Genomic DNA, 27,205 nt, shown 5'->3' with positions numbered 1-27,205 from the left:
CACCTGTACCACACACTGACCTGTGGTCTCTAGTGGCACCTGTACCACACACTGACCTGTGGTCTCTAGTGGCACCTGTACCACACACTGACCTGTGGTCTCTAGTGGCACCTGTACCACACACTGACCTGTGGTCTCTAGTGACACCTGTACCACACACTGACCTGTGGTCTCTAGTGACACCTGTACCACACACTGACCTGTGGTCTCTAGTGGCACCTGTACCACACACTGACCTGTGGTCTCTAGTGACACCTGTACCACACACTGACCTGTGGTCTCTAGTGGCACCTGTACCACACACTGACCTGTGGTCTCTAGTGGCACCTGTACCACACACTGACCTGTGGTCTCTAGTGACACCTGTACTATGGGAGCAAGTTGTCTGCTGGAGTTTGAGAACATGTCTGCTGAGGGTCTGCGTAAGAGTGATGACTCTACCAGACACCTGCTGCTCCGGGCTCCATTACCTCACTCGTTACCAAGTCTAATGGAACTGGTTTCCCATTGTTTTCCTTCCTGTCGTCTGTGACTGATTGCTCAGTTGAATATTTGACTGAGTCAGTCATTGTTGGCCGGAGTGCCTCAGGGCGAGAGGTGTTTGTGTAGGCAAATATGATCATGGGCTGAACTACAGTATTCCCTCTCAGGCGCTACCAGTTAACCGTGCATTAAACATCGTGCATTAAAGTATTACTGCCAACGTACAGGGTTAATATAGGAGGCTGTGTGGTAGCCAGCCAGGCACTAGTTGGACACGCTATCGTTGCTGCCTCGCGGGGCTGTCTGGTTCACGCCATCAACACTGGCAACACACCCAACATATGCAACACTCTCCACATACATAGGCACAGTTAAACACCTAATGAACATAGGCCTTCACATAGCGCTGAATTATGTATGCGGTTCCAGTACGTGGCTCCAGCAACACACCATCACCTGACGCTGACCAGACTTACACCGCGATATGGTATTGTAGAGACCACCGCCTGGGGCGTCGCCTTCCCCCCTCACTCCTACCACTGTCATCGTGCTGGGTCCTGGCTACACATTTCCAGACGGTGTTGTGCCCGCAGCGCTGCCGTACATTCTTGAGGCGCCAACTGCTTGTCGCCTGGACGACACGTCAACTTTCAGATGACTCACCCCAGCCGCCAAAGCCACATCCCCCGTGAGAAATGACCAGTTTGTGTCATGACGCTGTAACTTGTAGTGTGTAGCTTACACCGGGGAGCAGGCGTGTGTGGGGCGGCTGTGGCGGCAGCATCACCCATCACAGACACTGACTGCTATAGTTGGTGCGGCGCTCAGCTCTCAGGGCTTCTGCACACGACAGTTTTGGCTCGTTCCTTGCTCATGCCTTCACTTACGTATTGAACGACCCGGTTTGTCTCTCACTGTTAATTTATTATTATATTGAGAAGACACGTGATAGCCGGACTTCTTGAATATAACAGTACCTTGGACATCAGACTACCCTGAATATCAGGGAACCTTTAATATCAGGGCATCTTGGATATCAGGGCAGCCTGACGGCGGCTGAAGCCTGCATGTCTCAGTAAGCCTGGCCACATGCTCACATCCTCAGCAATGCACAAGTCATGCTTGTTCATGCGCTCATAAAAGTCTGGGGGAAAGTTGATCACCGGGTGTGCCTGTTCACCCGCCCGGGGCTCTGGGGGTGGCTGGGGTGGAGGGGGGGGTGGCTGGGGTTCCCCTCTCCTTGGGGTGAAGGTTGTGGGGGAGGGGGGGGGGTTGCATCTCATTTAATTTCGTTTTAATAAATCTTATATAAATTGTTTTTATTATAAGTTCTATTTGAGAAAAATATCAACTAAAGCAACAATACACGTGAAGAAATGTAGTCATTGTTTAACCAACTTCAAAATGTTAACAATAAACCAGACAATATTAAACAACGAAAAATATAATATTATGGTTCTGATTTTATAAAACTGCTGACACAGGCGTACATGATGTGAGTGGTTTAAGACTTTCAGCCTCCAGTGTCGACCATTGACCACACTCAACGGGAGAGAGAGAGAGAGAGAGAGAGAGAGAGAGAGAGAGAGAGAGAGAGAGAGAGAGAGAGAGAGAGAGAGAGAGAGAGAGAGAGAGAGAGAGAGAGAGAGAGAGAGAGAGAGAGAGAGAGAGAGAGAGAGAGAGAGGGGGGAGAGTGAGAGTGTAGGGATGTACTGGAGGTAGGTGGAGGAGGCCACCTCCTGGCCACAGGAAGGTCTTGGCTCCTAGAGGATTACCGACAGTAACCTCCGGTCGTCTAAGATCATTGTATTGTTCTGATTTTTGTTTTTTTTGCATTATGTTGCAAGGTAATAATTTCGCAAATTGCTTTGTGATATTGATTTGAATTGGATTTAATGTGTTTGTTTTGTGTTGAGTTACATGTATTCTTTAACGTGCGTCCTCTGGTGATTATACATTGTTATGGTTTGTTTTATGACTTTTAGTTGAGCAGTCCCTTGTTCCTCGCTGAGAAACAATAAACCAATAAGAGTGTAATGATTATGAACAAATCCACAAGGGCCGTGACGAGGATTCGAACCTGCGTCCGGGAGCATCCCAGAGTGTAATGATTGTGTTGATGTCCTCTCCTGCTTGTCAGGCCCCAGGCTCGACACCAGCGGCCATCACTCGCAAAAACACACAATTAAGCAATCATTTAACCAACATTTGTAATTATTATTATTTACGTTAATGTGTGTTTAGTTTAACATTACTCTCACACCCTTCTAACAATGTACTCAAATAGGCAGTTAGTTTAGTTAATTAAGGAAGTAAATTTAGGTTGTATAGGTTGTAATTAGTCGAGTAAGGCAATTACCCTGCAAAGACTCGTTCTGGTGCCACGGTGATTTTATTATAAAGGCTCAAAATATCGGGGAGCTAGCGCATGAGCCTTCCGAGGTGATGTAGGAGCCGGATAGATTCAAGCAGTCAGAGCGCCCTTGGGTGTAGTAGCGGCGGGGTGAGGAACTACACGCATAGGGAAGAATTTATATTATGTTCAGTTTGCTAAATTTGTGGTTAAAAATATTATTCTTAGGATTATGTTATTCTATGTATTACGTTGGTAAGGTAACAGCGCGTTAATTATGGGAGCCCGTGTCGGTGATATGCTGCCTGCTCCGTTAATAAATACAGGTAACAGGTAACTCCAGTGTACTGTATATATGTTTCAGTAATGTGAGGGTATGATTATATTTTTTGCCGCCCCGCCTCCTTTGTTCTCTCCACTGTGATTGTTTCTTTTACCCTAGACCACGTTAATACCTCTTAACCTCTCTATCACTGAGGACTGTCTCCTGTCTGAGAGGGCTGTCTCCTGTCTGAGAGGGCTGTCTCCTTGTTTCCTTGTCCATGAAGACTGTTCTGTCTCCTTGTGTCTGAGAGGGTCCACTAGTAACAATACTAACAGTTCATGACTGCCAAGCGAGTGCCTCCACTCCACTCCACTCCACTATTATTCCACGGAAATAATATATAAAAAAACATTTATTTTAAATTTCTCAGCCTGGGCTTGACAGAAGACATTTGTATGTCCCGAGACGAAGTGGGAAGTGTTTGTGGAGCTTCCTTGAGATTACCTTGAGGTGCTTCCAGGGCTTGGCGCCCCCGCGGCCCGGTCCTCGACCAGGCCTCTACACCCCCAGGAAGCAGCCCGTGACAGCTGACTAACACCCAGGTACCTATTTTACTTGGTGAACTTGTCTCCTTCGCGGGTCTCCGTTACACAACCTCATCTGAATTATGTCATGGTTGACGTATCTCTTGGTTATATAAACCTGATTTATGCGTTTACCTGCTCAGTCCGATTCACGCCACTCGTGAATTGTGGGTTCATAATAACGCCTGACAGGGTGTTCACATGTATATATAATGATAAATAAGAGGCATATGGAGTCGTATCATGAGGTGACTGATAGTTGGTAAGGCGGTGCCCAGGAGGTAAAGCTAAACCTCTGTAAGCACAGCTACACACACACACACACACACACACACACACACACACACACACACGGAGGCTGACTCCAAACAGTTTCAAATGTAGATATGACAGAGCCCAGTAGGCTCAGGAATCTGTACATCAGTTGATTGACGGTTGAGAGGCGGGACCAAAGAGCCAGAGCTCAACCCCCGCAAACACAACTAGTTGAGTACAACTAGGTGAGTACACACACACACACACACACACAAACTTACTTTCTCTAAATTCTTACCAGAAGCTCCGACTTTACCCAACAAGTTTTTTCAACTGCTTTTTTTGTGTACACGCGATGAGGCTAATGATGGCGGTGGTAGTCACCAGCATCACCACTACTGTCTTGGCCCTCACTCCTGCTGCCTTGCTCGCCATGAGAACACTTGTGTCGAGAACGACAGCACAGAGTACACACCTTCCCTCAACACTCCTGCAGCCTTGCTCGCCATGAGAACACTTGTGTCGAGAACGACAGCACAGAGTACACACCTTCCCTCAACACTACTGGTGACTTAGACACTCAACTTACACATCTGAAAATAAAGGACAAACGATGTTTCGGTCCGTCCAGGAAGGACCGAAACGTTACTTCCTTTATTATCAGATGAACAGGTTGGGTGTCTAATTTTCTGCCAACTAGGTACTGTAATTAGCTATTTACTAGTGGCTTCCAGGTCACCCCTGGTGTGAGCCTCCAGGGTCACCCCTGGTGTGAGCGAGCAGTGAGGGGAACACACAGGTGACTTAGTGCCAGCAGTGAGGGGAACACACAGGTGCCATAGTGCCAGCTGTGAGGGGAAGATACAGATGACTTAGTGCCAGCACTGCAGGAAGCACCGTTGAAGACAGTGACTGCAACAAGGCGAGACAAGACTGGTAATTGCGGAGACGATGACAGAAGCAGTGAGATGCACTGTCACTAGACTGTGCTGCAACAATAATGGTTTTGATGATGAAATTTGCTGATGGAACTGCATACCATGACCAAAAGTCAGTCTCAGATGCAGAGAATACACTACTCCCTCACTTCCCCCCCTCCCCCCCCCCTCCTCCACCCCCCTCCTCCAACCCCTCTCCCCCTCCTCCACCCCCTCCCCCCTCATCCACCCCCTCCCCCCCTAATGAGGTTCGAGGCTGAAGGAAATAAGACACCTTGAAGCAGGTGTTAAACGAGGGTCAAGAACCCCAGCTGTAACTAATGAGATAATGTCTCTCTCTCACGTCCATGCTTGTGTTGTGTTATATATGTGATCACATAATGTGAGGCACATAGAATAGGTGAGTCTCATCACTCTAAATATATATATTGATTATTGATTGATGTTTGCAATCAAATTTTGTATAGTTGTACACCTAATTAGAGCAGTCAGCGGTGTGCTGCCTCCTCGCTCGGTCACTCACTCTCATGCTTCATCATCTGTTGACCTCTGATTGGTGTGAGGGAGAGGTCGGGAGCGTGACCTCGCTTGACCTCTTCCTGCTAGCTCACTCACTCACCCATAAACCCATAAGCCACTTGCTCCCATTCTGGGTCACCTATCCCCCCCCCCCTCCCTCCCCTCTCTCTCTCTCTCTCTCTCTCTCTCTCTCTCTCTCTCTCTCTCTCTCTCTCTCTCTCTCTCTCTCTCTCTCTCTCTCTCTCTCTCTCTCTCTCTCTCTCCCTCCCCTCAACCGGCCGTGACATATATGCGACTATATATCACTCACAAATGTCGAGAAGTTCTCAGGCTCTTTATTTCAAGCAAAAAAAATAACACGTTTTTATTCTCACTTGCATACCATAAAGGACGAAAATGTCGACAAATTTAAAAATGTATTTAATGTTTCGCACGAACAGGCGAAGAGAGGGAGAGAGAGAGAGAGAGAGAGAGAGAGAGAGAGAGAGAGAGAGAGACAGAGATCACAGCTACATATTAACCATTTAATATTTCGCACGAAGTGCAGTTAAGAATGTGTTTTCAGTCTTTAAGGGTCAAAGAGGAGGGGGCTCTCAAGTCAGTACTTGAATAAGACCAGTTCGAGCCCTGCTATACCCCTTCCCTTCCATTCCCATTCAACCCCAAACATTTCCCAGTATAAAAACACCTCTAGCACTCATAATTTATATGAGAGGCCTGGTCAGAGACCGGGCCGCGTGGACACTGATCCCCGGTATCGTCAACAGGTAGAGGAACATGCTTCTCGGAGCCTGAGAGCTCACGTACACAACTGTCCCCGCCCCGGGTGCTGGCGCAGGGGACAAGGGCCCTCTGGTGAGTGTATCGTGATCATTTCTTTCCATCTCCAGCGGGGAGTGTAGCTGTGATCTCTCTCTATCTCTCTCTGTCTCTCTCTGTCTCCCTCTGTCTCTCTCTGTCTCCCTCTGTCTCCCTCTGTCTCTCTCTGTCTCCCTCTGTCTCTCTCTGTCTCTCTCTGTCTCTCTCTGTCTCCCTCTGTCTCTCTCTGTCTCCCTCTGTCTCCCTCTGTCTCCCTCTGTCTCTCTCTGTCTCTCTCTGTCTCTCTCTGTCTCTCTCTCTCTCTCTCTCTCTCTCTCTCTCTCTCTCTCTCTCTCTCTCTCTCTCTCTCTCTCTCTCTCTCTCTCTCTCTCTCTCTCTCTCCCTCCCATCTTTACCAGAGTGGTGGCGAGGCCGCCGTCACAAGAGTGTTAACATAACATCTCCACTTCACATCAGCAGCTGGAAGTCAGCGGAGGTGGTGAAGGTGTGAACCATTGTCAGGTGCGTGTTACCTGTTGCTGCCGTGGCCTGATGCCCGCCGGTGACGCCTCCAGGGTGGGGGGGGGCATGGTCTTGGCTGCTGGGAGGGCACGGAGAGAGGACACGGAGGAAGATGGGAGATAGATAGATTAAAATTAAGATATTCAGGAAATTGGTTATATCTAACAAAACACGACGGGTAGCGACACCTTATATATAATAATAGTTTGAATTACTGGAGATTTCAACGGCCATTCAGTAATTATCTGATACCGCGCATTTTGCTGGAACACCTGAACATGTTTGGCACGTGTAGAGATGGCGGTGTCTGATGGCGGTGACAGGTGTTGGTACTCTCCCCTGGTGTCTGTGGTGCTACTGGTCTTGTGAGGCTGGGAGGGCGTGGCGCTGGGAGGGCGGCGCTGGGGGTGTGTGGCGCTGGGGGTGTGTGGCGCTGGGGGTGTGTGGCGCTGGGGGTGTGTGGCGCTGGGGGTGTGTGGCGCTGGGGGTGTGTGGCGCTGGGAGGGGGTGGCGCTGGGAGGGGGTGGCGCTGGGGGTGTGTGGCGCTGGGAGGGGGTGGCGCTGGGTGGGCGTGGCGCTGGGGGGGGGTGGCGCTGGGAGGGCGTGGCGCTGGGAGGGCGTGGCGCTGGGGGTGTGTGGCGCTGGGAGGGCGTGGCGCTGGGAGGGCGTGGCGCTGGGGGTGTGTGGCGCTGGGAGGGCGTGGGGCAGGTGGTAAGAGGGAAAAGTAGTAGAGCTGGGAGAGTGCTGGACGAGGAGAGCGTGCACGGGCGGAAGGCCACTGAGATGGGAGAGCGTGGGGGGGGGGAGGAGAGGGTGTTGTTGTGGAGGTACTGGAGCAGGGGGGCGGGTGTGGTGCCCGCCCCAAGAGTCACTGCCGGCTGTGCAAGATGCCCGCACTGCTTTCACTTCCAGGTCAAGAAAATCCCCGAGCAGCGGCCTGCGTGTGGTTGCCGGGGAGGGTGTAGGGCAGCCTGACCTAGCCGGCGCCCTGGTCAAGGACACTTCCACATGATGAGCGGGTGTTGCCCAGGTCACACTCTCCGCCTCCCCTACACAATATGAATGGTCGTGGTGGTCGCGCTACCATAAATATTACCATTAATACAAATAATAATACAAGCTGTACTTGGTTTATGTTTATCTAGGTTCGTGTAGTGGTTACACAAAAAGTGCAACACCATTGCACTTGTGATAAAAACCAAGCGATCGAAGAGCATAAATTTCAGACAAAGATGCCAGACTCAAGGTACCTTGTGCCGTATGTGATTGAGGGATTGTTTACCCGTGGGAGCAGACGGTCTAGGCCAGCAGCTACTGGGCTGGGTGCTCATACAGTGGACGCTAATTACGGCGCTTTGGTCTAGGCAAAACACGGCAGCTTAACGTTGAGCAACGCCACGCAAGTCCTCTACGATGGCCACATTATCAACAACAAGGCAGCAGAAGTTGTAGTGTAGCCTCAACTGCAGCAGTAGAAGTCACAGCAACAGTGACAACAGTATAAATCACAACAGCAGTGACAACAGTATGAATCACAGCAACAGCTCCACCTAAGCCCTTTCTCCGTGTTTGACTATATATGTAAACTTCCCTACTCTACCCTCTTCCCCTCACACACTACTCGCTGTAACTGTGTTCTGAAGACAGTTAAACCTGTGTAGAACACGTGTACCTGTGTGCAAACTTGTGTACAACACTTGGACCTCTAGTCGAGCATTTTACTATTAAATGTGGCTTCTGGTCGGGCATTTGGTTACTAGTATGTGGCTTCTGGTCGGGCATTTGGCTACTAGTATGTGGCTTCTGGTCGGGCATTTGGCTACTAGTATGTGGCTTCTGGTCGGGCATTGGAATGGGAACTTTAGCATCTTTATAAATGTGACACCTTTTACAGTTGGGCTGAGTTGAGGCGAGGATGACCTTGAAGGGTGACCTCCACCCTTCGTCTGTTCACTTTCTCTGTTCAACACGTTACACGACTGACTGCCAGCCCTATGTTCCTGGGTTGCTGAGTGCCAGCGCTATCTTGAACCCACTGTTGTGATCACACGTGTGAAAGACAGCCACTGTTGTCCATCTTGTGTAACACAACCCACCTTAAGCACGCCACACGCCTTCCTTACGTGAGGTGAGTAATCAAGTCCGTCTCCCAGCTCCCACGGGACCGTCCCGGCTCCCACGGGACCGTCCCGGCTCCCACGGGACCGTCCCGGCTCCCACGGGACCGCTTGAGAGCCTAGCGGTCAATTATCACACCCAACTTTACGCGGTGTAATGTTTACCTTCCTGGACGAGAGAGAGAGAGAGAGTGTGTGTTAGTGTCTCACAAGATATTCCTTCCTCCCCGCTGGCTCACGTGCGCCTGCGTGGGCGCCGCGGGGGTCACTATACCTACTGGTGACTTACAATACACAGCTCAAGCACATACTAATATGCTATACACCAATAAGAGCATCCCGCCTCTCGGTGTATATACACTGTGTATTATAAAACTCATAAAAGTTTATCAAGCAAAATTTATCAAACTTTCTCGTAAAACTCATGAACATCGTGACTCATCGTTGAAGAGCTGGGAAATGTTATTGTATAAACCTTGAGATACAAGTGCAGTAAAGTGATCACAACTGCCCAGTGTTCCATTGTGAAATATCTCTCCATCCAAAGGTGATCACGGCGAGGACCACAAAAAAGAGCTCCGACATTACCGACAGCGCTCTCGATATCTGACCCTGCCTTCGCTTCAGCCTTTTTTGTTAGTGGAAACGTCCGAGACAGGATCGAGTGTTGTAAACATGGAAATATCACATAACATCGACAACCACCGTCGTTCACCATCGACCAAGGTTACCGTGCACGTCAGGTCGGCCCTTGAGTGGTGACCAGCGCCCTGATACCGGGACGAGTGCAACCCTGGAGACCCCCAGGTGGGTCGCAGCTTGGCCCGTCCTCCCACAGTTTTCCAACGTCAAGAAAATGGTTATTTTAAAGTTTCCTCTCTACCAGAGGACCCAAAACAGAAAATGGGACAGTAAGTCATTTTCGCGAGCCGCTTCCATTTTATAGTACGACAATTTTTGACCATACGAGCGAAAAGCGACGTTCTTTGTAAGACAGGTTGCAGGGACAGCAGGAGGATCCTTGGACGGGCGATGTGATATAAGTTCCCCTTCCACCAGCTCCTGTAGTATAGCAATTTTCATTAATTCCACACCTTGGTGATCGCCGTAACTCTGTAGACAAGATGATGGCGACCTCACACCATACCTAGAGCAGGGTGACGCACGGTACCTCCTGCAGGGTGACGCACGGTACCTCCTGCAGGGTGACGCACGGTACCTCCTGCAGGGTGACGCACGGTACCTCCTGCAGGGTGACCCACGGTACCTCCTGCAGGGTGACCCACGGTACCTCCTGCAGGGTGACGCACGGTACCTCCTGCAGGGTGACGCACGGTACCTCCTGCAGGGTGACGCACGGTACCTCCTGCAGGGTGACCCACGGTACCTCCTGCAGGGTGACGCACGGTACCTCCTGCAGGGTGACGCACGGTACCTCCTGCAGGGTGACGCACGGTACCTCCTGCAGGGTGACGCACGGTACCTCCTGCAGGGTGACGCACGGTACCTCCTGCAGGGTGACGCACGGTACCTCCTGCAGGGTGACCCACGGTACCTCCTGCAGGGTGACGCACGGTACCTCCTGCAGGGTGACGCACGGTACCTCCTGCAGGGTGACGCACGGTACCTCCTGCAGGGTGACGCACGGTACCTCCTGCAGGGTGACGCACGGTACCTCCTGCAGGGTGATCCACGGTACCTCCTGCAGGGTGACCCACGGTACCTCCTGCAGGGTGACGCACGGTACCTCCTGCAGGGTGATCCACGGTACCTCCTGCAGGGTGACCCACGGTACCTCCTGCAGGGTGACGCACGGTACCTCCTGCAGGGTGATCCACGGTACCTCCTGCAGGGTGACCCACGGTACCTCCTGCAGGGTGACGCACGGTACCTCCTGCAGGGTGATCCACGGTACCTCCTGCAGAGTGACCCACGGTACCTCCTGCAGGACCAACCCAGGCTCCTGCAACAGTAACAACAGGGTTAACAACCTGCCGACGATTAAGAACGGCGAAGTGGAGTTCTATACAGGTCCTTGCGGCCCAGTGGACAGCGCTCGGGGGGGGGGGTTGTAATCCTAAAGGCCCGGGTTCGATTTCCGGCCGAGGCAGAGATAATAGGCAGGGTTTCCTTCACTTAATGTCCGTATTCACCTAGCAGGAAATAAGTACCTGGGAGTTAGACTATTGCTTCGGGCTGCTTCCTGGGAATATGCTTGTATGTGTGTGTGAATGAGAAAAAAATATGTACTAGAGATAATGAGAGGAACAAAAGTTGGGAGTTAGGACATTAGCAATGTTCTAGCTACGGTAGAAAGATGGGATCCAAGAGCTAAGAGCTGGATCCTGCAGGCACACATGGTAAATACACTCCTGCCCAATATTAATCGCTGACAGGCGTACCGTGATACCGTGAAGCCTGAGTGAGTGATGGCGGCGGGTGGAGCCGCCCTCCCGCCATACAGGGCTGACGCACCATCAAGACGGGCGGCCTCGCCCACACCCGCCTCTTCTTCACACTCTAACTTGTAATTTAACTTTCATTGTTCCGTGAAGGTTTTTATCCAACGTACAGTCAAATTCCTCTACCATTGTTTGTGTTCGTGTGTAGTCTTGTTGTACGTGTCTCTGTTTCTCTATTCACCTAGTTGTGCTTGCGGGGGTTGAGCTCTGGCTCTTTGATTCCTGAGCCTACTGGGCTCTATCATATCTACATTTGAAACTGTGTATGGAGTCAGCCTCCACCACATCACTGCCTAATGCATTCCACCTGTTAACTACTCTGACACTGAAAAAGTTCTTTCTAACGTCCCTGTGGCTCATTTGGGTACTCAGTTTCAACCTGAGTACCCAAAAAGTACCTCAGGTGGAACTCAGTTCCGGTGGGTACTGAGTTCCACCTGAGTTGTCTATGTCTGTCTTTATGTCTTTCTCTGTCTCTCACTCTCTCTCTCTCTGTCTCTCTCTCTGTCTCTCTCTGTCTCTCTCTCTCTCTCTCTCTCTCTCTCTCTCTCTCTCTCTCTCTCTCTCTCTCTCTCTCTCTCTCTCTCTCTCTCTCTCTCTCTCTCTCTCTCTTTCTCTCTCTCTCTCTCTCTCTCTTTCTCTCTCTCTCTCTCTCTCTCTCTTTCTCTCTCTCTCTCTCTCTCTCTCTCTCTCTCTCTCTCTCTCTCTCTCTCTCTCTCTCTCTCTCTCTCTCTCTCTCCGTGAAGAAGGCACAATGAGGGTACAGTCTCTGGAGCTAGGGGTACCATTGTGTCACAGCGCCTCAATAGTGCGTAGAATAGCGTAAATAACATGGAATAGGTGAATGCGATTAATTTTCCTTTGACCTCTGAACAACATCTTCTCTTCACCATCTTGAACCTACTCTCCACATCCTCCTGACACACGCCTGTTTTGTCACATGTTATCCTCAACATTCTGAAGGTTTCCTTTGTGATGTTAGAGAGCTCATTGGGGACCTTTTACTTGGCGTGATGACAAGCGCCACCAGTTGTAACCTGTCATAAACATTGAATGTAGACACATTTCTTCACGTACTGGTATCCTGTTGTTTAGGTTCGCCATACTTGAGAGAGTGGGGGGACCTCCGTTGGTTAATACGAAGTAAACACAAAATCTCCCAATTTGTCGTGTTCATCTTAAGGATTGGAACTCATGTCTTGGTGTAGATATTTGTCTTCCTTCAGTCCGTCTTCCTAAGGTATGACATGATCCATAGCGTTCCAAGACACTTAACCCTCACCTGGACAGCCAGCCAACCACTCTTGTTTACAGAGTGAGGCGGTGGCGACAGTCTCCCAAGGCGACCAGGGGTAACTAAAGTTGCATTATCTCCAAGATCGTGATGTGGATGTCCTCACCTGGTCTGTGAGCTCAGCTACAAGTGTCTGGTCGCTCATGACACAAAGTTACCACATGCGGCACCACATAATGACCGCACACCTGCCACAAGTGGACACATGGTCGCTCCTGACACAGGAACACGACACGACACAGAGAAGCGACTAACTAGCGCAATCAACTCAAAAATCGACGTCCTGGGAATTATGACTCGTCATGTGTGTGTGAGGTGCTGGGATCGTCATGTGTGTGTGAGGTGCTGGGATCGTCATGTGTGTGTGAGGTGCTGGGATCGTCATGTGTGTGTGAGGTGCTGGGATCGTCATGTGTGTGTGAGGTGCTGGGAGCGTCATGTGTGTGTGAGGTGCTGGCATCGTCATGTGTGTGTGAGGTGCTGGGAGCGTCATGTGTGTGTGAGGTGCTGGGAGCGTCATGTGTGTGTGAGGTGCTGGGATCGTCATGTGTGTGTGAGGTGCTGGGAACGTCATGTGTGTGTGAGGTGCTGGGAGCGTCATGTGTGTGTGAGGTGCTGGGATCGTCATGTGTGTGTGAGGTGCTGGGAGCGTCATGTGTGTGTGAGGTGCTGGGAGCGTCATGTGTGTGTGAGGTGCTGGGAGCGTCATGTGTGTGTGAGGTGCTGGGAGCGTCATGTGTGTGTGAGGTGCTGGGAGCGTCATGTGTGTGTGAGGTGCTGGGATCGTCATGTGTGTGTGAGGTGCTGGGAGCGTCATGTGTGTGTGAGGTGCTGGGAGCGTCATGTGTGTGTGAGGTGCTGGGAGCGTCATGTGTGTGTGAGGTGCTGGGAGCGTCATGTGTGTGTGAGGTGCTGGGAGCGTCATGTGTGTGTGAGGTGCTGGGAGCGTCATGTGTGTGTGAGGTGCTGGGAACGTCATGTGTGTGTGAGGTGCTGGGATCGGGACAGCACTAACAAGATGAATTAATTAACATTTACCTTGCGGTAGTCATCGTCTTAGATGGTTGCCTGAACCAGGGTATTGTTGAGCTCTCGGATATTGTTCATTCTTCCTGGCGGCCGTGGACACCTACGTAGGTACTGGTGTGTGGACGGTGAGGGGAGTCTCGCGCTGTGTTACTGCACTCCCCCCCCCATTACCCCCACACCCATTACCCCCCACCCATTACCCCCCAAATTACCGCTTCCCCCAAACATTACTGCCCCCTCCACCACATTACTCTTAATAATGTATTTGACACCAAGTATATACGTCATTTCTAACGTTAAAGGTGAGATCACTGACCGACCCATCATTTATCGGCACAATCCTTGACACACTCTTTCCCATCATTTACACCCATTGCTCCATCATTTACACCCACCGGCCTATCATTTACACCCACCGGCCCATCATTTACACCCACTGCCCCATCATTTACACCCACCGGCCTATCATATACACCCACCGGCCCATCATATACACCCACCGGCCCATCATATACACCCACCGTGCAGACTATGTAACTATAGCTGTCAACACTTGTCCTTGTAATATCCAGGTCTACAGTGGTGGCGCCAAGATCACACACGGCAGCCAAGGATAAATTTACTGCTGTCTGGGTGTTACGGTTTTCTTAATCATAACTACAAGGCCCTTATCGCAATAGCATTTACGAATAGTACACATTACACGGAGAAATCCCAATAACGTGATGCATCAATGAACAAATTCACAAGATCCTTGATGAGGATTCGAACCTATGTGCTGGATGTTCCCAGACGGTCACACAGTGTGGAGCCACACACAGTGTAGAGGAGCAGCGCGAGCACCAGGTGCTTCAGGGGGGCGGTGTGGTGAAGGATGGTGAGGCCGGGACAGTTTCTCCAGGGCATGACCACACCCTCTACTCACACCTTGTCAAGGTCGCGTGGCGCAAGAATGTGTGTGTGTGTGTTTGTGTGTGTGTGTGTGTGTGTGTGTGTGTTTGTGTGTGTGTGTGTGTGTGTGTGTGTGTGTGTGTGTGTGTGTGTGTGTGTGTGTGTGTGTGTGTGTGTGTGTGTGTGTGGCTGTCCTTGCTCCAGCAACAAGTTTCCATTCTAGATTTTCAGAGATCGTGACCAGCGCGTCAGTATCTCATATTATCTGTAATAATATAAGTAATAACACACATTATATATATATATATATATATATATATATATATATATATATATATATATATATATGACAATGTCAGACCACGGAGGAAAATGAAACAGGAATTTCCTTAAGTACTTTCGTATATTAAATACATCTTCAGAAGGAATGAATGTATTCATTCCTTCTGAAGATGTATTTAATATACGAAAGTACTTAAGGAAATTCCTGTTTCATTTTCCTCCGTGGTCTGACATTGTCACATTCTTAATCACGTGTTTATTTTCGTGATATACACACATATATATATATATGTAGAATAACCACATGTGAAAAATAGAAAATGCTTAACGCGTTTTCGGCTAATTCGCCTTCATCAGAGCAAAGTAGAATGAAGCATCTTCATTCTACTTTGCTCTGATGAAGGCGAATTAGCCGAAAACGCGTTAAGCATTTTCTATTTTTCACATGTGGTTATTCTACATATATATATATATATATATATATATATATATATATATATATATATATATATATATATATATATATATATATATATTCTTGAATTATATATAATTCAAGAATATAACTTGAATTCTGCCCGTTATAGTTAAGTCACTCCACTGCCTTTGTTATCACATTGAGTAACGTGTGTAGACAAGCGTGACGCCGGAGTGGCCCCAGGGTGGCCCCAGGGTGGCCCCAGGGTGGCCCCAGGGTGGAGTGTACTGCTGGCTGGTGTTGAAAGCATTCCTTCACCCCTTGCCCGAGCGGCCGCCACACCGCTACACTTGGTGACCAAGGTCAAGCGTCGCCCTGATCCTTGCCTGAAGAACTTGGCCTCAACACTGTTCAGTCTCCACAACTGAAGCTTAAGCTTGACCGTGTGGCTCAGGGTTCCGGTTTAAGTCACTAAAGTCTCAGTGAGTTATAACTCCCGAGTAACAGGTGAAGCACCCAGCTTACTGTGTATGAGTCAGGTGAAGCACCCAGCTTACTGTGTATGAGTCAGGTGAAGCACCCAGCTTACTGTGTATGAGTCAGGTGAAGCACCCAGCTTACTGTGTATGAGTCAGGTGAAGCACCCAGCTTACCATGTATGAGAGGCAGGAGAAGCACCCAGCTTACTGTGTATGAGTCAGGTGAAGCACCCAGCTTACCATGTATGAGAGGCAGGAGAAGCACCCAGCTTACTGTGTATGAGTCAGGTGAAGCACCCAGCTTACTGTGTATGAGTCAGGTGAAGCACCCAGCTTACCATGTATGAGAGGCAGGAGAAGCACCCAGCACACCATTAATAAAAGACAGTTTTTATGTGTAATTATCCGCAAGTTATAGCTCATTTGACCCAGTTATTTTTAGTATAATAATTACTGTATGAACTCTGGGCTATCGTAACTATAGAATATAGTATCTATTGGTCATTGTAACTATAGAGTATAGTAAATGATTATCTATAGTAACTATAGGAAATAGTAAATGATAGACTATAGTAACTATAGGATACAGTAAGTCCAGGTTATCGTAACTGTATGATAGCCTAATAGAATTACTGCATGTAATGTGCAGTATGTACTCCTGCAACATGTACTAATAGTACATGTACTCCTGCAACATGTACTAATAGACCATGTACTCCTGCAGCATGAGCTAATAGAACATGTACTCCTGCAGCATGCACTTGTACCGACCCACTCTCAAACAGTACAAGATGACTGACACAAAGTACCCTTGTGCTGAAAGCTGCCCACGAGGTAAAAAAATAACAAATTGCTACTTAGAAAATGAGAGGCGAGACCCAGAGGGAAGCGACGTGTTAGGGAGAAAGCTCAGCTACACCAGCCAGTCACGAGCATACTGTCTACCTGTCCTCCGACGATTACTTTCTTAAACGGGTATATCTTCTTCACTTATTATCAGTGGGCAAATGTGGAGATTGTTATTGTGTTTGAAGTAGCTGAGGAACTACTTCCTGGATGCTGAGAATCATACTTCACCTCATTCTTGGACCCTCAGTGTCTCTCACTACTTAGTCTTCACAGGTAAACATTCCCTGTCACGTCTGGCGTTACATAAGCGTTACGCCAGTTACAGACGATGCCTCCATTTTCTGGTTTGATTTTTAATGTTGAATACATACAATCCAAGAACAACAAATTTACCAATGACTTTAATTAAGAGGCAACACAAGGCATGGAGAAGGCAGCACAACGAGGCACCTTCAGGAAAATGCTTAGACTTTCCGGTTTGCTTCTGCTTTCCCTCTAAGACCTGAAAGTTGACGTCATTTTGAGGATACTTTTAAACGTGTTCGTTGAGGCATGTCTCGTCTCCTCTCTCTCTCTCTCTCTCTCTCTCTCTCTCTCTCTCTCTCTCTCTCTCTCTCTCTCTCTCTCTCTCTCTCTCTCTCTCTCTCTCTCTCTCTCTCTCTCTCTCTCTCTCTTTCTCTCTCTCTCTCACTCTCTCTGTCGTCAGAGCTCCTACGTAGAAGGCCTAGGCTGGCAAGTGCTGTGGGCGGCAGAAAACAGCAACAGTTGGGTATCTTAAGAACAAGGAAGAATAATAATTGATCTCCATTGTGTTTATTAGCTGCGGGTTCGGCCTTCACTGGTCTCAGAAGTGAGGAGTAACTTAAGTGAAAGATCGTCAAAAATAATTGCAAACTTAAATGAAACGAGACAAAAAAATATTTGAAGACTTACACTAATTTTTAGAGGAAACGTAATGACAACAGATGGAGAAATTTGGTGGAAAAATTTGAATTTTTTTCTATGAGTTAAGAAAATTAATGAAACCTGATTAAAATTAAAAGCGGCATTTTCCTGAATTAAGATCCAAATTGACATAACAACAAATTAAACGAACGGTTGCTATTGGTCGTCAGTATGGAACTAGAGAATCACCAGCTGACAGTTCGAACACTGCAGGAAGTGAACCCCGGACCTCGCCACCCCGGACCCTCGCCACCCCGGACCTCGCCACCCTGGACCTCTCCACCCCGGACCCTCGCCACCCCGGACCTCGCCACCCTGGACCTCTCCACCCCGGACCCTCGCCACCCCGGACACCCCTCGCCATGTCCGGTTGTTTGGACGTAATTGTCTCATGCGTTCGGACGTTGGAGACATTTGAGTTATAAAGGTTAGGTTCCCGTACCAACATAACTGCCTCAGAGCCTAAAATGGAAAAGAGGGTGGTTGAGAACCACAAGTTGTCAATTGGTTAAATTGCCAGCACCCGTGACTACCACTAAGGTATATAAGTTTTACGAGTCCAGGAACAACCTGCTTGAACCTACGTGCACCACGTGAGAACGTTCAGTACATCCGTCAGCTGTGCACCAGTAAGGTGTTGTGTTATCTCTCGTCCCCATTTTCTGTTGCAGCCTCTTACTTGTTTTTACCCCAACCTGCGAGTCCCCTCAGCTACTTTTTGCGTAGGAAACAAGTATAAAGGTCTAAGGGTAAGCTGCCCACTGTGGAAATATCTGCTGACGTCCGGTAGCTGCTCTTGCCCGCACTCACCCGCTGGTTGAGGGCTCAGGTGTCTAGTATCAAGAAGACGTTCAAGTATTTCTTATATATTTGTGACATTCTACCATTACAAGATGTTTATAAATAGCTTTGAGAAGTAATCAAAAGCCCTCGCCCCCTTCCCCCTCTCCTCCATGACGTTCAGACGTCCTCAGACGTTTCTTCAGAAGCCTGAACACGTTCTTTGATATTCAAAAGTTTCAAACAGTTTCTATATAGTTAAGAAGGGGAAAAATGGAATGGAACTATCAGGAGAAAACATCAAGCCATTACGACTATAAAGCAGTTGGAAGGGATCAGGATAAAGATTTGGGATGGGACGGGGGAAAAGGAATGGTGCCCAACCACTTGGGCGGTCGGGGATTGAACGCAGACCAGAAGGGGGAAAAAAGTGATAGTACATAATCTTTAAAAGCTTTTGAACTTTCCTTTGTGATACTGAGAATGTTCAAACATACATTCATTGCCATTCAGAAATGTCATTGTTTTCCTGCATGAAGATAAATTGCAGAACTTTTCTTCGTGTCACCCAGAAGTTTAATAATATTCCTTTTCAGCATTATATAAAAGTTTTGAACGCTTTCTTCCGAATCATTCAAAAGTTCAAAATCTTTCGCTCGTGTAGCTAAGAATTCTCAAATTTATATAATATTAAGAATTGTTCAAATTCCCTTCAAGACATTCAGAAATGTTACGACTTTCAGAAATTAAAAAAAAAACTAGTATGTTCATAACTTTTAATAGTTTTACCTTTTGACATTCGTGAATTTAAGAATGGTGTAGAAAGGTCAGAACTCTCTCTAGAATCACCGCCGAGAACAAGTTGAACGAGAGTAGCCCAAACTTGTTCATTTTTGTGAGTGAAAACCCATTGTGTGGCGTTTTCGTAAGGAGGAAGGTTAGCTGGGAAAGATGTGTGTTTGTCTGTCTCGATGATTCTGATGATTTGAGGAATTCAGAGAGAGAGAGAGAGAGAGAGAGAGAGAGAGAGAGAGAGAGAGAGAGAGAGAGCCTAACTGATGGATGCACCGTGGGTCGTATTTTGGGTATACAAGTTATGGTGGTTGTCAGGTAGTGCATCACTGGGGTGGCCTAGTGTGGCCGCTAGAGAAGACAGTGCCAGGTAGAACTACAGCAGTAGGTAACAGTGGCTACACAGTGTAGATCAAGTATATCATTGATCATTATGAATGGTAGGTTAGTGTATGTACATAAAATCCTTTAAATGAAAAAACAAGTTAATAATATCTCAAATAAAAATATTAAAAATGATAATATTTAGTATAATTTTTTTTAATTTCACGTGAAATATTCTAAGCATTTTATATCAAAATAATAATGTTTCCTATCAACAAATGAATATTTCACATCTAGAAATTATTAATAATAGATTTCTTATTGGGACTATCAAACTAAAGTCAACATTAAGGTTCTAACTTGACCAGTATTAATAACAAGACAAACACTGTTGCCTTAAGTTAAATAAAATGGAAAGTAAGCGACCATTTTGAACGTTCCAAAAAGTAAGAGATGTAGGATTCCGCGCAGAGTGAAAGGCCAACAAGTTTCCTGCGTAGCGAGAGTGAAGGAAGTGGTCAGGGAGGTGTGTGGGGGGATCACTGTGAGGGTTACAGTAAGTTGGGGGGTCACGGTAAGTAAGTGTGTGGTGATTACAGTATGGTGTGGGGGCTCACGGTATGACTGGGGGCCCACAGTGTGTTTGGCTCACGGTATGACTGTGGGGGCTCACGGTATGACTGTGGGAGCTCACGGTATGGCTGTGGGGGTCCACAGTGTGTGTGGCTCCCGGTATGACTGAGGGCTCACGGTATGACTGTGAGGGCTCACGGTATGACTGTGAGGGCTCACGGTATGACTGTGAGGGCTCACGGTATGACTGTGAGGGCTCACGGTATGACTGTGGGGGCCCACAGTAAGAGTGGCGGGGCTCGCAGCAAGCACATGAGGCGGCGCGCACTCTACGAAGGCTGGAGAGGAAACCGGAAAAAAATAAGAATGCTGTCGGGACGTGTTGTGATAACGGGTGTTGCTGAGGCTGCCAAGATAACACGGTATTCTTATGACAAACTCACAACTAATTAACTGGTACAACGTAGCGTCATAACTATCGATGCATAATTCTAATTCGGCTCAGTGTATGCACTATTAAACAGTTCTACAGTTCCGGTTGAACTGTAGAACATAACCGTCAGTTCGAAATAAATTACAGTTCGCCAACGATTTTTTTGTGATTTTAAATATTCTTGCTAACCCAATCCAGCCTAACTAAGCCAAACCAAATCTAGCCTAACATAACAAACCCAGCCCAACCTAGCTTAGCCTAACCCAATCCATTCCAACCAAACCTAATCTAGCATTAGATAAAGCAGCTTAAAAATGTGCTAATGTGCAAATTGTACATTTATTAAAAGCAGGTATATTTCACCTTAGATATAAAGGGTGTCGTTAAACATAAATATAAGCGATATTTAGACATAACAGAGACATGATAAAATCTTTGGAGCAAGACAGGGGATCGAACCAGCATCCTGGATACCCCAGACGCGCGACGTACTTGTGGACCACGATATGCGTCTTGAGTGACCCTGGACGCTGGTTCGATCCCACCGTCTTGCTTCAAAGAATTTATTTCATAGATATCATGTTAATGTGATTTAAATGATTTTCAGAAACATCTTTAACTTAGAAATACATTTGTAAATCTAGCTATACATATTTTAAGCCTATACAATGGAAGATGTCTAGTTTAGTCTCTTCAGAAGACTGCTGATAGTAGTCCAACTCTCAGCGATAGTAGCACAACCCTCAGTGAACGTAGCCTAACGTTCAGTGAAAGTACACTCAACTTTCAGCGAAAGTAACCAGACTCAGCGATAGGGACCCAGCTCTCAGGGATAGCAGCCCAACTCTCAGCGATAGCAGTTACTTGGAGAATAATTCAAGATTTACATTTATTTTCTCAGTTCAGGTTTCTCAATTATGGGTTACTCTGAATGTATAGCATTCCTACACTAGGTGAAATTAAAATACACTGAGTGAAAGGTGTAGTATAGTGTAGTGGGTGACGGATGGTGTACATAATGATGCATTTGATGGCTGAAGCAGACATAGAGGCAACAGACACCGGGGTAACATAGAGCTGTAGCAGTAGGAGAGGAGTGGTGGTAAATATCACCCTGGCTCACGACCCATCACGTTCACCCAATACACTCCAACAAACTGGAACAATTATCACGGCCAAAGTTGGAAATTTCAACCTTTGTGGTTTTAAGAACGGCACAAAGCTTGTCCTTGTGTCGGAAAAATAAACGTTAAAGGCATTAGATTTCCAACATATTGAATACCACATCCATATGTATAGATTTGTCCAACAGTTTCCATTAGGATAAGAGTGGTGCAAAGTTCCTCCACCACGGAGGTATAAACAGTTACTTCAGGTTTTCCCATTACTCCTGCAGCGAGTCTGTGTGAGCTCCATCATTGTATCGGCGTAAGACAATGCTGCGCCACGTTGTGTCAAACATCTGGCTCAGCTTCGATGGTAAGATAGTTGTGAAATTCTTGAAGGCCGCCATCTGCACTTGTGGACCACACCGTGTAAATGAGTGAAGAATGTGCAGCCTAATTCTACGACTTGGACGTCAGTCAGAAAAAGTGATTGTGGCAAAGTATGTTTAAACACTGCAACGTTCAAGAAAACTGTGAATCATAGTTCCAAAATAAACGTTTTTTATTCTTGGTTTAATACAGGTTGACGTGTCTTAAATAAACTTGAATCCACGTTTTCAAGATTGAAGCCTAATTTATGCAGGAAAGTTAGCGTGGAGGAGAAATGAGAGAGTAGTCTAGTGACGCCAACCCGTCCTCGACTCAAGCCTATTCCATCCAGCGGTCGACCCCACAGACGCATTCATAAATTTTAACATGCTGTTCATTCAAAACAGGAATTTTCTCAAGTATAAATTAATATTATAATATATTAGCATATTGTGCATATATAGGCATAGGTTAGGTTAGGTGTTTAGGTTCTGTTGACGATTATTTGTATTTGTAGTACGTGGGTGAAGCATTTACAGCGTTGTTTTTCGAACAAAATTCGTCAGTGAAGCACTTATTTCGGAATGTTCGAACGAAATCAGTTGTGAGTCGGCCCGTCCTCCAAACAAAGATCCAAAAGTGATTCCATGCACCCGCCAAACCCCCTGTTTATGAATGAAAATCGGTTTACACACGACTCACAACTGCTGACGTTCGAACATATCCGGAACAAGGGCTTCACTGACGAATTTTGTTCGAATCACAACGCTGTAAATGCTTCACCCACGTACTACAAATACAAATAATCGCCAACAGAACCTAAACATCTAACCTAACCAGTGCCTAAATATGCACAGGATGCTAGTATATAACAATAAAATTATATTTGAGAAAAATATATATTTGAGAAAGTTCCCGTTTTGAATTAACAGCATTTTAAAATTGATGAATGCGTGTTTCGGGTCGACCGCTGGATGGAATGGACTTGTTCTGAGGACGGGTTGCTCACGTACTACAAGATACAAATAATCGCCAACAGGACCTAAACACCTAACATAATCCAATTTAGACCTAACTATATACCAAATTCTATAATATATAATAATGTTAATCAGCATTTTCTCAAATATAAAATGTGAATACAGAGTACGATAAAATGAATGAATGTGTCATTACAAGGGTGAGCCGCCGCTTGGACGAGGCTAGCCTCATGACGGGTTGATTCCCAGCAAGGAAAGTACAAACACGGCAACACTGAATCGACAAGATGCTGGGGTCGAAACACTGCCAAGACATTTAGACACATTTCTCAGAGCGCGTGCTGCCATTGCAACACTGAATCAATAGGGAAAACAAGACTGAAGCGTGGAATCACTCGGTGAGGCGCGTGGGTGTCAACACGAAGTCAACAAACAAGTCATCGTTATTTGTCTTGCTTCACTTGCTTATGTCATCCTGACAGCACAGTCTCCACTACCACTCACGGCGGAGGACGTGACACAGTGCAGCAGATGGTGGTAATGAACGGTAGCCAAGCTGCACGGCTCTCGTAATGCTTAAATTATAAGGTAGGACGACGATACTGGTAGTATTCAATACCATTGGCGTGCCGTGGTTAATGTGCGGGCGAGACAGGTAGGTGAGGACGCGGCGTAGTCCAGGTTGTAGAAGACAATGGAAATATCACGACGTGTATCATAGCAATTGGGCAACTAAATAGAATCAGTAAAAATTTTCCGGAGTGTGAGGCCATATTGGCCAGTGTATATTCCCACCGCCGGTGCCTGTGTGCGAGCCTCCTTCATGTCTCACCCGACCCTTGCTTCTGTCTGGCTATCATGCTATCATGAGTGGTGACTGTGTAGCAGTACATGGTGCAGCAGTGTTCCCATCAGATAACCTACACCCTCACCAAACTACCTTTTATTTCCTGGTTTGCCTATTGACACTGCGCGCGCGTGTGTGTGTATGTATATGTATGTATGTGTGTACTCACCTATTTGTGCCTGCAGGATCGAGCGTTGGCTCTTGGATCCCGCCTTTCTAGCCTTCGGTTGTTTAAAGCAATGACTCCTGTCCTTCTTCTCTGTCATACCTGGTTTAGAAGCTTTGAATGATGCTTGCTTCCACAATGTGCTTCTTTAGTTCATTCCATTTCCCTAATACTCTCACGCCAAAAGAAAACTTTCTAACATCTCAGTGACTCATCTGAGTTTCCAGCTTCCACCCATGTCTCCTTGTTCTGTTAGTATTCCGTGTGAACAGTTCGTCTATTTCCACTCTGTCAATCCCCTAAGTGTTTTGTATGCTGCTATCATATCTCCCCGTTCTCTCCTTTTTTCTAACGTCGTCAGGTTCAGTTCCTTCAGTCGCTCTTCATATCCCGTCCCATGCAACTCTGGGACTAGCCTCGTCGCAAATGCTTGAACCTTTTCCAGTATCCTAATGGTGTCTTTAGGTGGGAGGCTCTAAGATGGGGCGGCATACGCTAAGACTGGTCTCATGTAGGCAGTGTAAAGCACTTTGAATGCCTCCTTACTTAGGTTTCTGAGTGACGTTCTACCTTTTGCTAGTGTAGTGTACGCTGCTGTCGTTATCCGATTTATATGTGCCTTGGGACTTAGATTTGGTGTTACGTCCACACCCAGGTCTCTTTCTCAAATCGTCACAGGAAGGTAGTTTCCCTCCATTGTGTACTAATCCTTTCGTCTCCTGCCATCTAGTCTCATTCCCATAACTTTGCATTTGCTCGTGTTGAACTCCAGTAGCCATTTCTCTGACTATCTTTGCAGCTTGTTCAAGTCCTCTTGGAGTATCTTACAATCCTCATCTGTCACAGCTCGTCTCATTAATTTCGCGTCATCCGCGAACATCGACATACAGTATAGTATTCGACTCCTGTAGACATGTCGTTCACATACATTAGAAACAGAACTAGTGCCAACACCGGTCCTTGAGGTACTCCACTCGTTACTGTTCGCCAGTCTGACTTCTTGCCCCTGACTGTTACTCTCTGGCTCCAGTCTGTTAAGTAATTCTTTACCCAAGCAATTGCTTTTCCTAGGGCTACCTTGAGGCTACCTACCTTGAGGTGCTTCCGGGGCTTAGTGTCCCCGCGGCCCGGTCGTCGACCAGGCCTCCTGGTTGCTGGACTGATCAACCAGGCTGTTAGACGCGGCTGCTCGCAGCCTGACGTATGAGTCACAGCCTGGTTGATCAGGTATCCTTTGGAGGTGCTTATCCAGGGCTGTATGTGTCTGTGTATTTACTATTTGTGTCTACAGAATCGAGCTATTAGCTCTTGGACCCCGCCTTTCTAACCAATCTATTGTTCCTCTATTATATCTTCTACATATATTTCTCTCTAATACATGCGAACACACACATTCCCAGGAAGCAGCCCATAGCATCTGTCTAACTCCCAGGTACATATTTACTGCTAGGTGAACATGGGTTTCAGGATGAAAGTAACTCTGTCCATTTGTTTCCTCCTCGACCGGGAATCGAACCCGGGCCCTTAGGACTACGACTCCCGAGCGCTGTCCACTCAGCCACACGAGTGTGTGTGTGTACTCACCTACATGTGCTTGCGTGGGTTTAACTCTAACTCTTGGGCCCCACTTTTCAATCATCGTTCAACTGTTCTGTCATATCTACATTTGAGTCCGTGTGTGAATTCTGCCTCCAAAAATTCTTTAAAAATTGGCTCATTTGGGCACTCTTGTCGTCTACCTCTCTTATTGTGTTGTATGTCAAATAACCTGTGCCCTTCTTTCCTGCTAGTTCACCTGATCATTGTATACGTCGTGGTCATGTCTTCCCGTTTTTTCTCTTCCAGTGGCGTGAGAATGTGTGCGCGCACGCGCATTCGACTGTAAGGTAAATCCTTACAGTTTACGACAGAAACATGATCGAGGATGGTGTGAAGAACACTGAGTGAGGGGCGGAGCAAGGGAAGCTTGGGGAGGTGGTCCCAGGAAACTTGTCTAAAGTTGACCAGTGTTATGACCACACATGTACCTCCTCCCCCCCCCCCCCCTCTCTCTCTCTCTCTCTCTCTCTCTCTCTCTCTCTCTCTCCTATTCACAATAAATCTTGGTAGAAGACAACCTGAGACGGTGGAGCGGAAGCTGGTAAAGTTGAGAAGGAGAGCAGCAGGGAGAGAGGACTGGGCCGGTCACTCACCAATGTGAAAGTTACCACGAGGGCGTAGTGATCTGGACGGCCGGACCCCTCCCACCCTTCCCCTGCGGGAGTCCAGCTTCCCTCGTTACGAAGCCTCTGGACGAACGACTCCACATGTCGTTGACATGTCTCTCACTAAGCTCGACATGCCCATCCCTTCATCAAATTAGACATGCTCCCTCTTACCGTTGATCTAACTATGGCCCCTCTTGTCATCAATGTAGACATGCCTTCTCTTCATCAGTCTAAGCATGTCCTCTCTTGTCATAAATCTGAAGAAAACATGTCATCTCTTGTCATCAATCTAGACGTGCCCCCCCCCCGTCATAGATATAGACATGCCCGCTGTTGTCATCACCATAGACATGTCCCCGGGCTGACCTCAACATTAGAGGTGTTGTACTTACTGCGAGGAGACCGTAGAGGCGGTGAGTGACGTGCTGCTGACGAAGGCTCGCCACCACACACACCCTACACCTGTTGATTGACGGTTGAGAGGCGGGACCAAAGAGCCAGCGCTCAACCCCCGCAAGCACAACTAGGTGAGTACACAGTCTACACTTGTTCACTGTCACACGCTGTGAGCATCACTGTGCAGCCTCCTCAGCGAGGCTCAGCACCACCACACTCAACACCTTAGTTACTTCACTCAACAGAGTTTATTTATTCATATCTCGATCACAAGGTCCTGGGAACTTTGAGCTTAGTCGTAAGTTTCCGATAATTTGATCTTGGTTGTAAGTTGTGGTAAATTTTCTCTCAGCTTCAAGTTTCAGTAACCCTTAACTACTAGCTTCTGAAATTATTTTTCTTAAGGAGTTCTGTGATGCCATAACACTGTTGTTGGTGTGAGTGAAGGTCCCGTGGTCACTACACCAGGCGACGGCTGCCAGCTGACTGGTAGTGTTGCACTGTCTGTGGGGAGCAAGTGGCGCGCGCGTGTGTGGGCAAGGTGGCACAAGACCTGTACACTCGCCGCCACACACCTCATCCAACTGAGCCACAAGCGTTACCATACTCCTGCCACGCCGACTTTCTTTTTAGCTGGGCCCGCCGGTGCCCGGGGACCCGCTCAGGCCACTCTGGTGCTGCAGGGAGGCGAGGGAAGGTGTGGTGGAGGAGCACCGTCTCCCGGGTGGTGATGCTCATGTCTCTCCCTC

The 27,205-nt window shown here is 47.6% G+C and overlaps 1 protein-coding gene across 1 annotated transcript in view; it reads right to left on the bottom strand.

Moving 5' to 3' along the window:
• LOC123761601 (uncharacterized protein DDB_G0283357) overlaps positions 1–27,109 on the bottom strand; it is a 41,887-nt gene extending 14,778 nt beyond the window's left edge. The window contains exon 1 of the mRNA XM_045747624.2: positions 26,453–27,109. The gene's annotated coding sequence lies outside the window, so the exon portion shown is untranslated. The remainder of the gene's footprint in view (positions 1–26,452) is intronic.
• Between the last annotated feature and the right edge of the window lie 96 nt (positions 27,110–27,205).

The sequence above is a fragment of the Procambarus clarkii genome, chromosome 24, assembly GCF_040958095.1.
Source record: "Procambarus clarkii isolate CNS0578487 chromosome 24, FALCON_Pclarkii_2.0, whole genome shotgun sequence".
NCBI classification, from domain to species: domain Eukaryota; kingdom Metazoa; phylum Arthropoda; class Malacostraca; order Decapoda; family Cambaridae; genus Procambarus; species Procambarus clarkii.
This window is presented reverse-complemented; position numbering and strand designations above follow the sequence as displayed.